This window comes from Podarcis melisellensis (genome assembly GCF_964234715.1).
Source record: "Podarcis melisellensis genome assembly, chromosome: 6".
Taxonomy (NCBI): domain Eukaryota; kingdom Metazoa; phylum Chordata; class Lepidosauria; order Squamata; family Lacertidae; genus Podarcis; species Podarcis melisellensis.
In genome coordinates, this window is record NC_138538.1 from 9,426,517 (window position 1) to 9,439,071 (window position 12,555).

The 12,555-nt window shown below is 49.4% G+C and overlaps 1 protein-coding gene across 1 annotated transcript in view; it reads right to left on the reverse strand.

Moving 5' to 3' along the window:
- The window catches only part of SLCO4A1 (solute carrier organic anion transporter family member 4A1), a 60,442-nt gene extending 50,830 nt beyond the window's left edge, over positions 1-9,612 (reverse strand). The window contains exon 1 of the mRNA XM_081916822.1: positions 9,523-9,612. The gene's annotated coding sequence lies outside the window, so the exon portion shown is untranslated. The remainder of the gene's footprint in view (positions 1-9,522) is intronic.
- Between the last annotated feature and the right edge of the window lie 2,943 nt (positions 9,613-12,555).

Genomic DNA, 12,555 nt, shown 5'->3' on the forward strand with positions numbered 1-12,555 from the left:
GTAATGGCAATCTGTTTCCCAATATCAGGAAAGAAGTGAAATAAAGGGATTCACATAAATAATTTGTTTATCGCCTACATGTTGTCCATAGAACATAGCATCTCCTCATGTCACTCTTGAACTCTTTCAAAAGTGGCAGAGAGCTAGTTCCATTCATTCTCAAGCCAGAGGCACAAAGTGGCATGTTTGTGGGAAATAGCTTGGGCTTTTGTCAGGTATACTGAAGGGAGGGGGGGCAGGCTTGTAGTAGGAGCCCTGCTAGAGAACTGTATATAACCTTGGGTGGATCTAGAGACAGGAAAACCCCCCACTATAAATAAGTCAAAAATTAGATTGTTGTGACAAAAGAAAGAAATCCCTATGGATAACCGCATTTTAAAATTTCCTGCTCTCTGGTGCCATCTGGTGTTGCGTGTTTATAGTGCATTCAAATCGCTGTTTCTTTACTAATGTAGCCGAGTCCCTTGTTAATAAACCAATTAAGTTACAAACCCCTATGTAGAGTTTCAATTGCATACTCCAGGATCAACAGAAAATACCTTGGGAACACCCGAGTCTGGAGAGGAAAGACACACATACCCTCAAACATTTCTCTGATGAAAATAGGGGCATCTTATTCAACAACAACAATTTTATTATTTATACCCTGTCCATTTGGCTGGGTTGCCCCAGTCACTCTGGGCAGCTTCCAACATATATAAAAACATAATAAAACATTAAACATTAAAAAGCTTCCCTATACAGCATTGCATTCAGCTGACTTCTAAAGGTTGGAAAGTTACTTATCTCCTTGGCTTGGGGGTTGCATAACTCCATAACCTCCAACATTTCTCCAATGAAAATAGGGCCATCCTAAGGAAAAGTGGGACATTTTGGGATCAAATTAAAAATCGGGACAGCTTCTGTAAATCTGGGACTGTCCCTGGACTGTCCCTCCAGACTTGGAGGGTCTGAGACAGATTATGGAACTGAGAAATGACATGAAATTAGATGTCCGTATAAGCTTAAAATGTTTTGTGGATAAACAGAGGTCACACAAAAAGCAGCTTTTTCTTCACTTTAATACTTGTGTGCATTAGGAATCCTGCCAGAGGCCTGAAGACAACTGATCTCACATACACGGAAGAAGAAACAAGAAGTTGTGGTCTAATGCACACATACGCCCTGGGTTGGGGCAGAATGAATGAGTCAGTTTATGGTGGCTGCTGCAAAGTTGCCTAAAGCAAGATCCAAAATGAGTTTGGGGATTCCCCGTATTGGCAAAACATTGCATGAATTGGGAGGGAAGTCAGAGGATTTCCAGCAAGGCTAGTAAAATATGTCAGTGGAGTGATGCAGAGTTCCTTTACCGACACCATTTATGCCATTCCATAAGAAAAGTTTCTCTTTTCATAAGATACAACAAATACAAAACTCATCGCACACCCAAAATTCAAAGGCAGATTTAAAACTGATAGGCCCAATCCACCATTTCCTCCAGTTCCTTTATTCAACAGTGGCACTCTGATTGGTTTGAGAAGATACTGAATTATTTGGGTAGGTTTGAACAATTTGGGGCAATTAAAATGTTTAAAGTTAAATAAACCTTGTGGCGGGAGGAGTGTTAAGGTATATAGAATTGTACATATGGTTGATTTGAATATGTTATTATTGATTATGTATACCCAATGTATCAGCCGCCTGGGGGTTTTCACTGTTTGTGTTTAGGTTGTTGGTAAAATAAAATAAAAAAAATAATAATTAAAAAAAATTCAACACTGGCACTCAGTTCAGGTGCAGCCAATCCTTTGTTACTACCACCCCTATTATGAAAGCACTTCTGGTGGGATGAGGGTAGTTGAGGGAGATTTTCGACAAGGCAAGCAACATTTTCCGGAAGTATTCGCATTCCGACCCTTACAAAGTAAGGCGGACGCTAGTCAGGAGGTATAAACCTCCCTCTCTCTCTCTGTTTGGAATGGGTGAAGAAGATACGGCTTGCACCATTCATGATGACATTGTAGTTAAGGTCAAGCTGATGACAGATGCACATTGCCAGCTCCCATTGTGCATGACTAGCAGAGATCACGAGAACGGACAGCGATTCCTCTGAAGCCTTAGGCATGTTTCCACTGGAGCCTTGCTCCAACGATGACCCTTTTTAAGCCGCTCAACTTGCTACTACAGTCAGGGGCAGAGGAAGGAGGGCGTGGTGGGTGCAGGCCGCCCCGGGTGTCACCACTGAGGGGGGGGGGACAAAATGCCAGGCGGCACTCACTGCGGGCCTGCAGCGCGCCCAAGCCACGTGTCTCTCCTGGGAGACATGCGGTAGCTTGGGCACACGCAGGCTCCTTGCTGCCCAAACCCCGCAACTGTAGGGCGGCTAAGTGGGAGGAGGCAGGCAGACTCTGGAGGCCCCACGGCGTGCCCTGCCCCCCGCCCCCACCCACTGCTCTGCCCTCGCCCCACCCCAGGGGCCTGAGCAGCATCTTCTGCTACTGATTACAGTTAGAATTGGGGCTGGGGGACCTGTGGAAAGTGGAGGTTTTTCAACACTTTGGGTGTGTGGGGATCCTGAGCCACGCCTTTTCCACCTGGGCTGTCGGTGGATAAGGAGCAACAGGGGCAATTGCCAGGCCTTATAACGCTGTTACCGCTGCCAAAATTATTTCCAAACTTCATGCGGCAATTTACTGAGAGAATATGGAGGCTGCCGACATTAGAACCCGCTGGATTTGCCCAAGATTACATGCACAGCTAGAATTGTAGCTGGTAGAAGAACGGAGTCGGCTCTTGGCGGTTCAGGACTTATGGTGCAATATGGTGCATGATGTAGTAACCTTTCATGGGCCAGGAGACCTCCTGGGAACCTGAAGGAATCATAGGATCATAGAATTGTAGAGTTTGAAGGACCATCTAGTCCAACCTCCTGCAATGCCGTCTTGACTTCCATAATGGGGAAAAGGCGAAATATTAGTTAATTAACCAATTAATTAAAAAATCAAATATAGAACTAAATAGATTGAGAACCTGAAGGTTTCTTTTAATGGTAAAGGTTGCTATAACCTTGCTGTTACCAGATATAAGTGCTTTGTGTTTTATTAATAGTTTCATGTAAGTACCCAGAGGTTTCCAAACTTTTTGAGTCCATGGCTCCCTTAACCAACTACAATCTTTCTGCTGCACCCCTGTGGGGCTCAGGAGCCCAGTTATGTCACCCCTTGCCTGCTGAGCTAGCAGCCCCTCACCCCTTTCAAAACACCCTCCCTTGTGGAGTGTTCCCTCAGCCTCCTCTCCTTTCCCCTCTCCTTGGGAGTCCTTGGCCAGCTGCTACTGCCATCCCAGGTCTCTCCCCACACCCCCCCCCCAAGGAGAGTTGCCTCCCAGAGGACCCCTTCGCTTGCAGAGCTAATAGCCAGGGCTGCTGCAACAAACAGCTGTGCAAGCCTTTGGGAGGCAGAAACATGAGAGGGAATCAGAGGAGGGAGGGAAGGAAAGAAGGACAGAGGCCAGTGTTGCCCTTGGCACCCCAGGGTGCCACAGCACACTGGCTGAAAACCACTCCTTCGGCGTATGGTTTCTGGGAATCTCTCATTTTGCTGCAGCAGATGACCTTAAGGTCCATGAAGAACCATAGTTTAGAAGTCCCGGGCCCTAAGGAAGTCAGCTATCCTCCACCAGGGCCAGGGCCTTCTCAGTGATGGCTCCAACCTGGTGGAATACTCTGGAAGACTAGGGCCCTTCAGGATTTAACCTCCTTCCCTGGCGCCTGTAAGACAGAGCCATTCCATCTGGCTTTTAATTTGAATTCAGCCTGATCTTTTATTTCCCTTCTCTTCCTTCCCCCTCCCCTTTTATGAAGATTACCCACTCTGAGACCCCACAGCTAATTCTCCCCTGGCCTCCTCGCTGGCCCAAGTAGGACTAATTCAGCCAGCTAGCCCTGGTGATTATCCAATATTTATTAGATGGATTTCCCCTAAATTGATTTTTGAACTTTGAATTTTATTGTTATTCATGCTTTTATACTGTATTTTATGCTGCTTTTATAAGTACCTAAGTGTTTTAAATCTGTTGTTAGCCGCCCTGAGCCCGGCTTTTGAACCAGGAAGGGTGGGGTATAAATAAAAACTTAGTATTATTACTAGCAGATTACAAAGAGTGTTTTTTTTACTGCATCCATTAGCCTCATGACCATTGCCTCTTGTGCACCATGATTGTGTGAGTAATCCCATGCTCAAGGGCAGCTACATAGCCATTGCATGGTGTGGATGGAACTGCTCTGCTGCGAGCACATAGGGAGGTCCACAGGCACAGGCTCTGCCACGGGTGCAGCACTGCTGCCAGTGTTCCATAGATAGGATCTGTTGTGGGGAAAGGCCGTGGATCCACTAGATCAGGGGTCAGCAAACCTTTTTCAGCCGTGGGCCGGTCCACCGTCCCTCAGACCACGTGGTGGGTCAGACTATATTTTGAAGGGGAAAAATGAACGAATTTCTATGCCACACAAATAACCCAGAGATGCATTTTAAATAAAAGGAAACATTCTACTCATGTAAAAACATGCTGATTCCCAGACTGTCCGTGGGCTGGACTGAGAAGGTGATTGGGCCACACCCGGCCCCCGGGCCTTAGGTTGCCTACCCCTGCACTACATTCAAAGCTCCACTCACTTCCCCCGACATGTCCTCGGAAAGACCAGAAGGTCCTCGGAAAGACCGCCCAGTCTTCTCCCTGCCTGGTGCAGGCCAGTGAAGAGGTGGAATAGCTCAGTCAGTAGAGCATGAGACTCTTAATCTCAGGGGTCTAGCCTCAAGCTGAGCAAAAAGGGGACCCCTGACCATTAGGTCCAGTCGTGGCCGACTCTGGGGTTGTGGCGTTCATCTCGCTTTATTGGCCAAGGGAGCCGGTGTACAGCTTCCGGGTCATGTGGCCGGCATGACTAAGCCGCTTCTGGCAAACCAGTGCAGCGCACGGAAGCACTGTTTACCTTCCCGCCAGAGCGGTACCTATTTATCTACTTGCACTTTGACGTGCTTTCAAACTGCTAGGTTGACAGGAGCAGGGACTGAGCATGGGGAGGTCACCCCATCGTGGGGATTCGAACCGCCGACCTTCTAATCGGCAACTCCTAGGCTCTGTGGTTTAACCCACAGTGCCACCCACATCCCCAGGCTGGGCAAAAGATTCCTGCAAAGCAGGGGGCTGGACTAGATGACCCTCGTGGTCCCTTCCAACTTTAAAATTATATATGATTCTCCTTCCACACCCACTAGGAATGCTTTGCCCATCTCTTCATGCTCCACTCACTATTGCCTGAGCTGAATTTCCCCACATGTGATTCAGTTTCCCCCCAACCAAGTGACCTCACTCAAGGTTCTGCGCTTTCAATCTGAATGAAATAGAGACCTTTCATGAGTCACCTCCAGCTCCCACCTACCCACAGACAATTAGCCATGAGTATTAGTGATGCACAAGAGCATGAGAAACCTCAAGTGCCTCTGCGATTAGGTTGTTTGTTCAACTTATCTCACGAAAGCCTCCCCCTCAAGCGAGGTCGGGAATAACCCAACCCTGTGCTACTGCTAGGTGCACTTAACCACATTGATTTAATTGGGCTTGTGCATGGCTGAATTTGCAGAAGAGCCTTCCATTAGTTGTTGCCCAGCTGCAAGCGAAGTTTCAAAGCTAGCCTCAAGCTAGGGCTGCCAACTATTTTGCCTGGCAAGGCTCCTGAGCCTTTCACAGCTGACGCACAGGGGGAAATTGAGCATATGAAACTTTTGTAATGTGGGAAGTCTTCACATGCTGCAGAATTATTATTATTATTTGCATTTAAAGACACAGGAGCCTTGCCAGGAAAAAAGTTGGCAGCCCCTTTCGCATTTCAGAGCAAGGCAGCCATGGAATATGCAACCTTCCAGCTACAGTTTGCAAAGCTGGCCTCCAAGAAGGCATGATGCCAGAGTTTATTTCTTCATAGTTCAGTCTATGTTCATTGCATCCCTGCACATTCAAACACTTCCTCAGCTGCACAAGAGCCAGTTCCCAAAGAATCAGGATCCTACTAGTTTTAGAGGCCCCAGCTGACGACGGCGACGATTTTGACTTATTTCCTGCCCTTCATCGTAAGGGTGGGTGACAACAATTTGAAATACAAATCTAAAACCATTTCAAACATTAGGTAAAGGGACCCTTGACCATTAGGTCCAGTCGTGACCGACTCTGGGGTTGCGGTACTCATCTTGCTTTATTGGCCGAGGGAGCCGGCGTACAGCTTCCAGGTCATGTGGCCAGCATGACTAAGCCGCTTCTGGCAAACCAGAGCAGCGCACAGAAACACTGTTTACCTTCCCGCCGGAGTGGTACCTATTTATCTACTTGCACTTTGACGTGCTTTTGAACTGCTAGGTTGGCAGGAGCAGGGACCAAGGAACCGGAGCTCACCCCATCACAGGGATTCGAACCGTGACCTTCTGATTGGCAAGTCCTAGGCTCTGTGGTTTAATCCACAGCGCCACCCGTGTCCCAGGTGGGTCAAACTGTCAAACATTACAGTTCCCCAAATAGGGTGTTGCCTGTTGTCAAGACGATGTGGCATATTCCCAGGTCTTTTTTCTCCCTTGTGAATCATGTGAAGACACCGACTAGGACCAAAAGGGTGCATAGCTCTATCTACTCGAAGACACAAGGGTGAGCAATGGGGCCAAGAGCTAATCAATCAGCTGCGGGCTGCATTTAGCTCCAAGGCTGCCAGTTGCCTATCAGTGGGCTCAGGCAACCACTTCAGGCCGGGCCCACACCCACGCACATGCGGTGTGTGTGTACCAGCCCGGTGCCCTCAAATGCTCCACAGGGGTCGTGTGAACGCGCCCTCCGGCTGCCAGTTGCAGTTCCCACGACTTCTCCAGCGCAGCCACCCTGGGGCTCTGCACGTCCCACAAACGTGGCAGGCGGAGGCTTCATTTCATTGAAATATGCAGCACCACGTCGCTCCACAAGGCCGATCGGTGGCCGAGGAGAGTCGGCTACCCGGTTTCTCCAAACCAGCGGAGGGCGGGGGAGGCAGCAGCAGCCCGCGGCTTCCTGTGCGTGCCGGCGAGCAGCCGCAGAAGCGGAGCGCACAGGTGGATGACCGAACATAACCCCGGGCGGCGGACGCTAGAGACCCGCGAGCGCGCCTCCCCCGCGCCCCTCCCTCCTCCGAGGCGCCGCAATTCAATTAAGCCCCTAACCTGCCCCCGCCCTCGAGAACCCCTCCCTCCAGCCACATCCCTCTCTCTTTCTCTCCCGCATCGCCAAGCGTTTCCCACCGGCAGGCAGGCAGGCAAGGCAGGGACCCCACCACCCCGTGGGGGATTGCGGGGGGGGGGGTGCTGCTGTTGCGCTTCGCTTCCCACGCTCCCACGTGGGCTGGCAGCCGCAGTGAATCCGGATTGTCTAAGCTCGGGGGAGACCCAGCCTCTCCAGCCCTACCGAAGCGCAGCCTTATCCCAGGGGCAGAGAGAGAGAGCCTGCCTTGCAAGCAGGAGCAAGTCCCAGGTTCAATATACAGTGGTTCCTCGGGTTAAGTACTTAATTCGTTCCGGAGGTCCGTACTTAACCTGAAACTGTTCTTAACCTGAAGCATCACTTTAGCTAATGGGGCCTCCTGCTGCTGCCGCGCCACCGGAGCACGATTTCTGTTCTCATCCTGAAGCAAAGTTCTTAACTCGAGGTACTATTTCTGGGTTAGCGGAGTCTGTAACCTGAAGCGTATATAACCCGAGGTACCACTGTACTCCTAGGGAGCCAAGGGGTCTCTCCCCTATTAAGGATTTGAGGGGGCCGGGCCAGTCCAAAGTTCATGGGCACTGCCATTCATGCACCGCGTCATATGGTCGATTATGCGGGCGCGGCTTACTTGCCCCCCCCCCTATTTTATCCAAGTTGGTACCCCTGGTTTGGTGAGACGCCTGCCTGAGATGCTGGAGAACCGCTGCCAGTCCGTGTAGACCATACTGAGCTAAGATGGGCCAACGATCTAACGCGATATAAGGCAGCTCCCAATGTTTCTTAGAGGGCGCCCCTTTTGACGCACGTCTAGACTACTGCCTAATCGCCACTGAGGGCCAACCCATCTCAATTTCCTTGCCAGTTTCGAAAGAAATTTAGGACGATCGCGATTGCTCTGACCCTCTCAATCAAAGCCCATTCAGAACATTCTGTAGTTCTGATTTTTTTTATAAAAAATAAGAAAAAAAAATCTTGATTGTTTTTGCAGCCCCGTCTTTCCAAACGTAGTCCCTCGCTCTGGGATAGCTCAGTCGATAAAGCATGAGACTCTTAATCTCAGGGTCCTGGGTTCGAGTCTCACTTTGGCCGAAAGATTCCTGCATTGCAGGGGGTCGGGCTAGATGACCCCCGGGGTTCCTTCCAGCACTACAATTCTAAAGTTTGATCCCTGGTAGCCCATCTCGCCCCCTTCCCTCTTCCACAGTCAGGGAGCCCCCCCCCCGTAATTCCTCAGGGGGTTAAACTCCAAAGGCGATTCTCCCCCCCCTCGCGCGCGCGCATTGGAAGATGCAAAGAGCAGCAATACAAAGTAGCGTTTCTGAACATGTGCAGAGCGCATCTACCTGAGGCGCCAGAACCAGCCCTCATACCTCGAGAAATACAAAAGGGAGTCAAAAGGTAGATTTTTTTTTTTTAAGGCACTGAAGAATGCAAGCGTCGCAGCTCCATTCAGGCAAACCGGGTTCCAAAATAACTCAGCCACCTGATCCGCCTCGCCCTCGCCAGAAATGTTCCGCCGCACAAAGAAAGACCGAGGAGATCGCTGGGTTTGCGAGGAAACCCCCGTCGCTTCCCCGGTTCATTCCCCTATTCACCAGACATCTCACCCCCCTCGCCAGCCCACAAGAGCTCCTTGGCTGATGCTGAATCATAAATCCAGGGCTTCTTGGTTGGGCTGGGCAGATGTGCGGCGGACGCGCGCGCCAGATCCCCACCCCACGGATCTGTCCTCTCCCCACCCCAGACACAACCCAAATTCCCCCATCAGGAGACAGTAGCTGATGCCCACAATACGACGTGACAAAGGAAAAGCTGGCGAGGTTCTCAGTCACCCTCTCCCCAGTCCATATAGGCATTCATTCATGGTCTCTTTTTCCCCCTGGGTGGGGGGATTCCACTTCTCACGTGTGGATTTCGTCCCGATCATCGGAAACATGCACGCTTTTCTGGCATTCTCTATCTCTCTCAACCACCCTTTTGCTTGCCTTCCCTCTGACTCCTACAACAACGGCTCCTCATCCGACCGTATTTGCCCCTCTCGGACTGGACATTTGTTAAATGCAGAGTCCACAGGGTGCGGGTGTGTTTATAGGGATCAGGATCACACCTCTGATCCTTCTTGGAATTTAGCAGGAAAACAGGCTGGCCAACATGCATTTTTCCCCCCTCTAAGCCCACTACTAAGAATATTACATATACAGCATCGGAAATTGCCGTCCGCATTTCTCAAGACCACCCGTTGCGTTCCCTATCCCGCATCCCGTCTACCTGGTCGGGTTTGGTGTGTGTGTTTTTTGGCGGGGTGGGGACCCCGGAGATGCTGCTCCTCTCTCTTCCTTAATCAGTTCTTCATCTCTCGCTTTCTCCCCTCCCTTCCATTCAATCCCTCTTTAATCCCACCCACCTGGCATGACTGATGCTTCACCAAGCCAACCCAGGCGCCTCTGAGGTGGTGGCCTTATCTTAGCCGAGCCAATGGCGAAGAAGCCGGCACGTACCTTTGAACCGAAAGTGACAGCTCCTAGAGTACGTGTGTGGCTGCAGATAATAATAAGCGCGCCGGGGGAGGAAGGGCTTACAGAGGCGAGGCGGGGAGGGAATGAATCAGGGCAGAGCCAAGACGAGGTGAAGACAAGCCACGCGCGGGGAGTAGATTCAGGCACAACATGAACTCGTGGAACTCCTTGCAACAAGATTAAGGTGGGAGGGCAGCAATGCATGGGCAGTAGATTCAGAGCAGGCACAAAATTAACTGGTGAAACTTCCTGCAATAAAGTTTAAGCCATCCATGGACAGTAGATTCAGGGCAGGGTCAAAATTAACTTGTGGAACACCCTGCAGCAAGATTTGGTGCTGGTGTTGTTGTTTAGTCGTTTAGTCGTGTCTGACTCTTTGTGACCCCATGGACCAGAGCAGCCAGGCACTCCTGTCTTCCACTGCCTCCCACAGTTTGGTCAAACTCATGCTGGTAGCTTCGAGAACACTATCCAACCATCTCGTCCTCTGTCGTCCCCTTCTCCTTGTCCCCTCCATATTTCCCTACATCAGGGTCTTTTCCAGGGAGTCTTCTCATGAGGTGGCCAAAGTATTGGAGCCTCAGCTTCATGATCTGTCCTTCCAGTGAGCACTCAGGGCTGATTTCCTTCAGAATGGACATGTTTGATCTTCTTGCAGTCCATGGGACTCTCAAGAGTCTCCTCCAGCACCAGAATTCAAAAGCATCAATTCTTTGGCGATCAGCCTTCTTTATGGTCCGGCTCTCACTTCCATACATCACTATTGGGGAAACCATAGCTTTAATTATACGGACTTTTGTTGGCAAGGTGATGTCTCTGCTTTTTAAGATGCTGTCTAGGTTTGTCATTGCTTTTCTCCTAAGAAGCAGGCGTCTTTTAATTTCGCTGGTATCCTGCATTCATTGCACTGAGTGTGCTGGGCCCATTGTTAGGTACCTAGCATTTGATACCCAGCCCAGATGTGCATGATGAGTCTGTTTGGTTCTTTACAGCCAGTGTGGGGTTGACCCACATCTCTAACCAGGCTGTTGCTAGAGATGACTTTGAGAGGGAGCCAGAATAAATGCATGGACAGCTAAGAAGTGGCTGTAGAAAAATAGAATTGTAGAGTTAGAAGGGACCTCAAGGGTCGTCTACTCCAACCCCTCCATTTTCCAGGGCAACTGGACAACAGTGTGGGGCAGGGCGCTTTTGCTTTCTAGCTCTGCTTATGGGTTTCCCAGATCTATCTGACTGTCCATCGTTGGAAACAGGAGTGTTGGCTAGGTAGGACTGATCAAGCTCAGCTTATGTTCTTAACATATAATTCATACCATAGAATGTGGCACTGGATGCAAGTTAAGATGGCATTTCTGAAAAAGAAAGGAAGAGGAGAGCAGCATCAATCTGGACCAAAAATAAGAGGTTTGCACTGAAAGGTGGTAGAAAGCAGGGATGGAGAATCTATGACCTTCCAGCTGCTGTTAGACTCCAATTCCCATCAGCATCAGACAGCATAGCCAATGGTGAGGGATGGATTCTCTGGGGCTTTGGGCAGTGGTCTCTCTCCAGTCCTATGTGAAGAAACTGAGGATTGAACCCAGGACGTCTTGCTGCACCCCACAGAGCCACAGCCCTTCCTCTTTTCATTTTTGCTTGTGGGAATAATTCAGCAAATGGACGAGCATTTGCCATGACAGCTAAATGAAACTTCCATGTTCAGGACCAGTTCACCTTTGTATGAATGGGGGGGAAATGGGGACAAGGAGATAGAAGCTGTCACCTTTCTGCTTTGCTTACCAGAAGCATTTGCATGGCTACTGTTTCAGGGAACCCGAGTCTGAGCAAACTAAGCTTTTTTTAAAAAAATAAAAAGTAAATAAATGAAGCTCTACCTAGTAGTGATCTCAAATGTTTGAATGTTCAGACCTATGCTGGCTGTTTGTCCGTAATAATAAACATTCATTCATTCATTCATTCAGTGTTCAGGCACTTCACACAATTTACAATACTGTACTCGGTTTGTGGCGGTAGCCCTTAAAATTGCAAGGCATTATATTTCTGTTGCAAATGAGGCAGAGGGAATAGTGCATTGTTCATTGACACCTGGCGAGTTTAGTGACACCTGGTGACGCAAGTGGGATGTGTCACTTGGGGGCTTTGCAGTTCATAGCCAAGGTCCTTTTAGGACAAAACTGGAGATGAGGTGGAAAATCTGTGAGAGCATCTGTAGCTCCACCCCTGCCTCAATACACACAGCTGCTTGAGTCCTGTGTGTGTGTGTGTGTGTGTGTGTGTGTGTAAGACAGAGTGCAATTTGCAGCAGGGATAGCATAAGGCAGGAAACACTCAGAGCTCAATTAGACTGATGTTAAATATGCCATTGCATTTAATGCACAAGGTTTGGCTTTTTTTTTAAAAAAAAGCAAATTGCTTTTGCTTGGGGGGGGGGGTAAAATTTAATGAGATCATGGAGTAGCATGGAGTTTAACCCTTTTGTCCCTTGCTGTGGTCCTGAGAAGGAAAACTGTAACCTGGAGCGAAATATTTGCACAAGGAGGAAATTCCCATTGTGGATGCCCTTTCTCTACAAACACCAACTGCAGGAGAGGGATATTTCACAGGATCAAAGCAAGGAAGGAAAGGGTTAAATTCCACCCTCCATGCCTGCAAGCACCCCACCCCACTTCATTCATAATTTTAATTTAAAAAAACCCTGCATGCTAGATGCAAAGGCTAGCTTAAAGCTCATGTCTAGCCTGGCAGTTGAACACCCGTCTCCTGGAGCCCCACCTCTGAAGCAGCC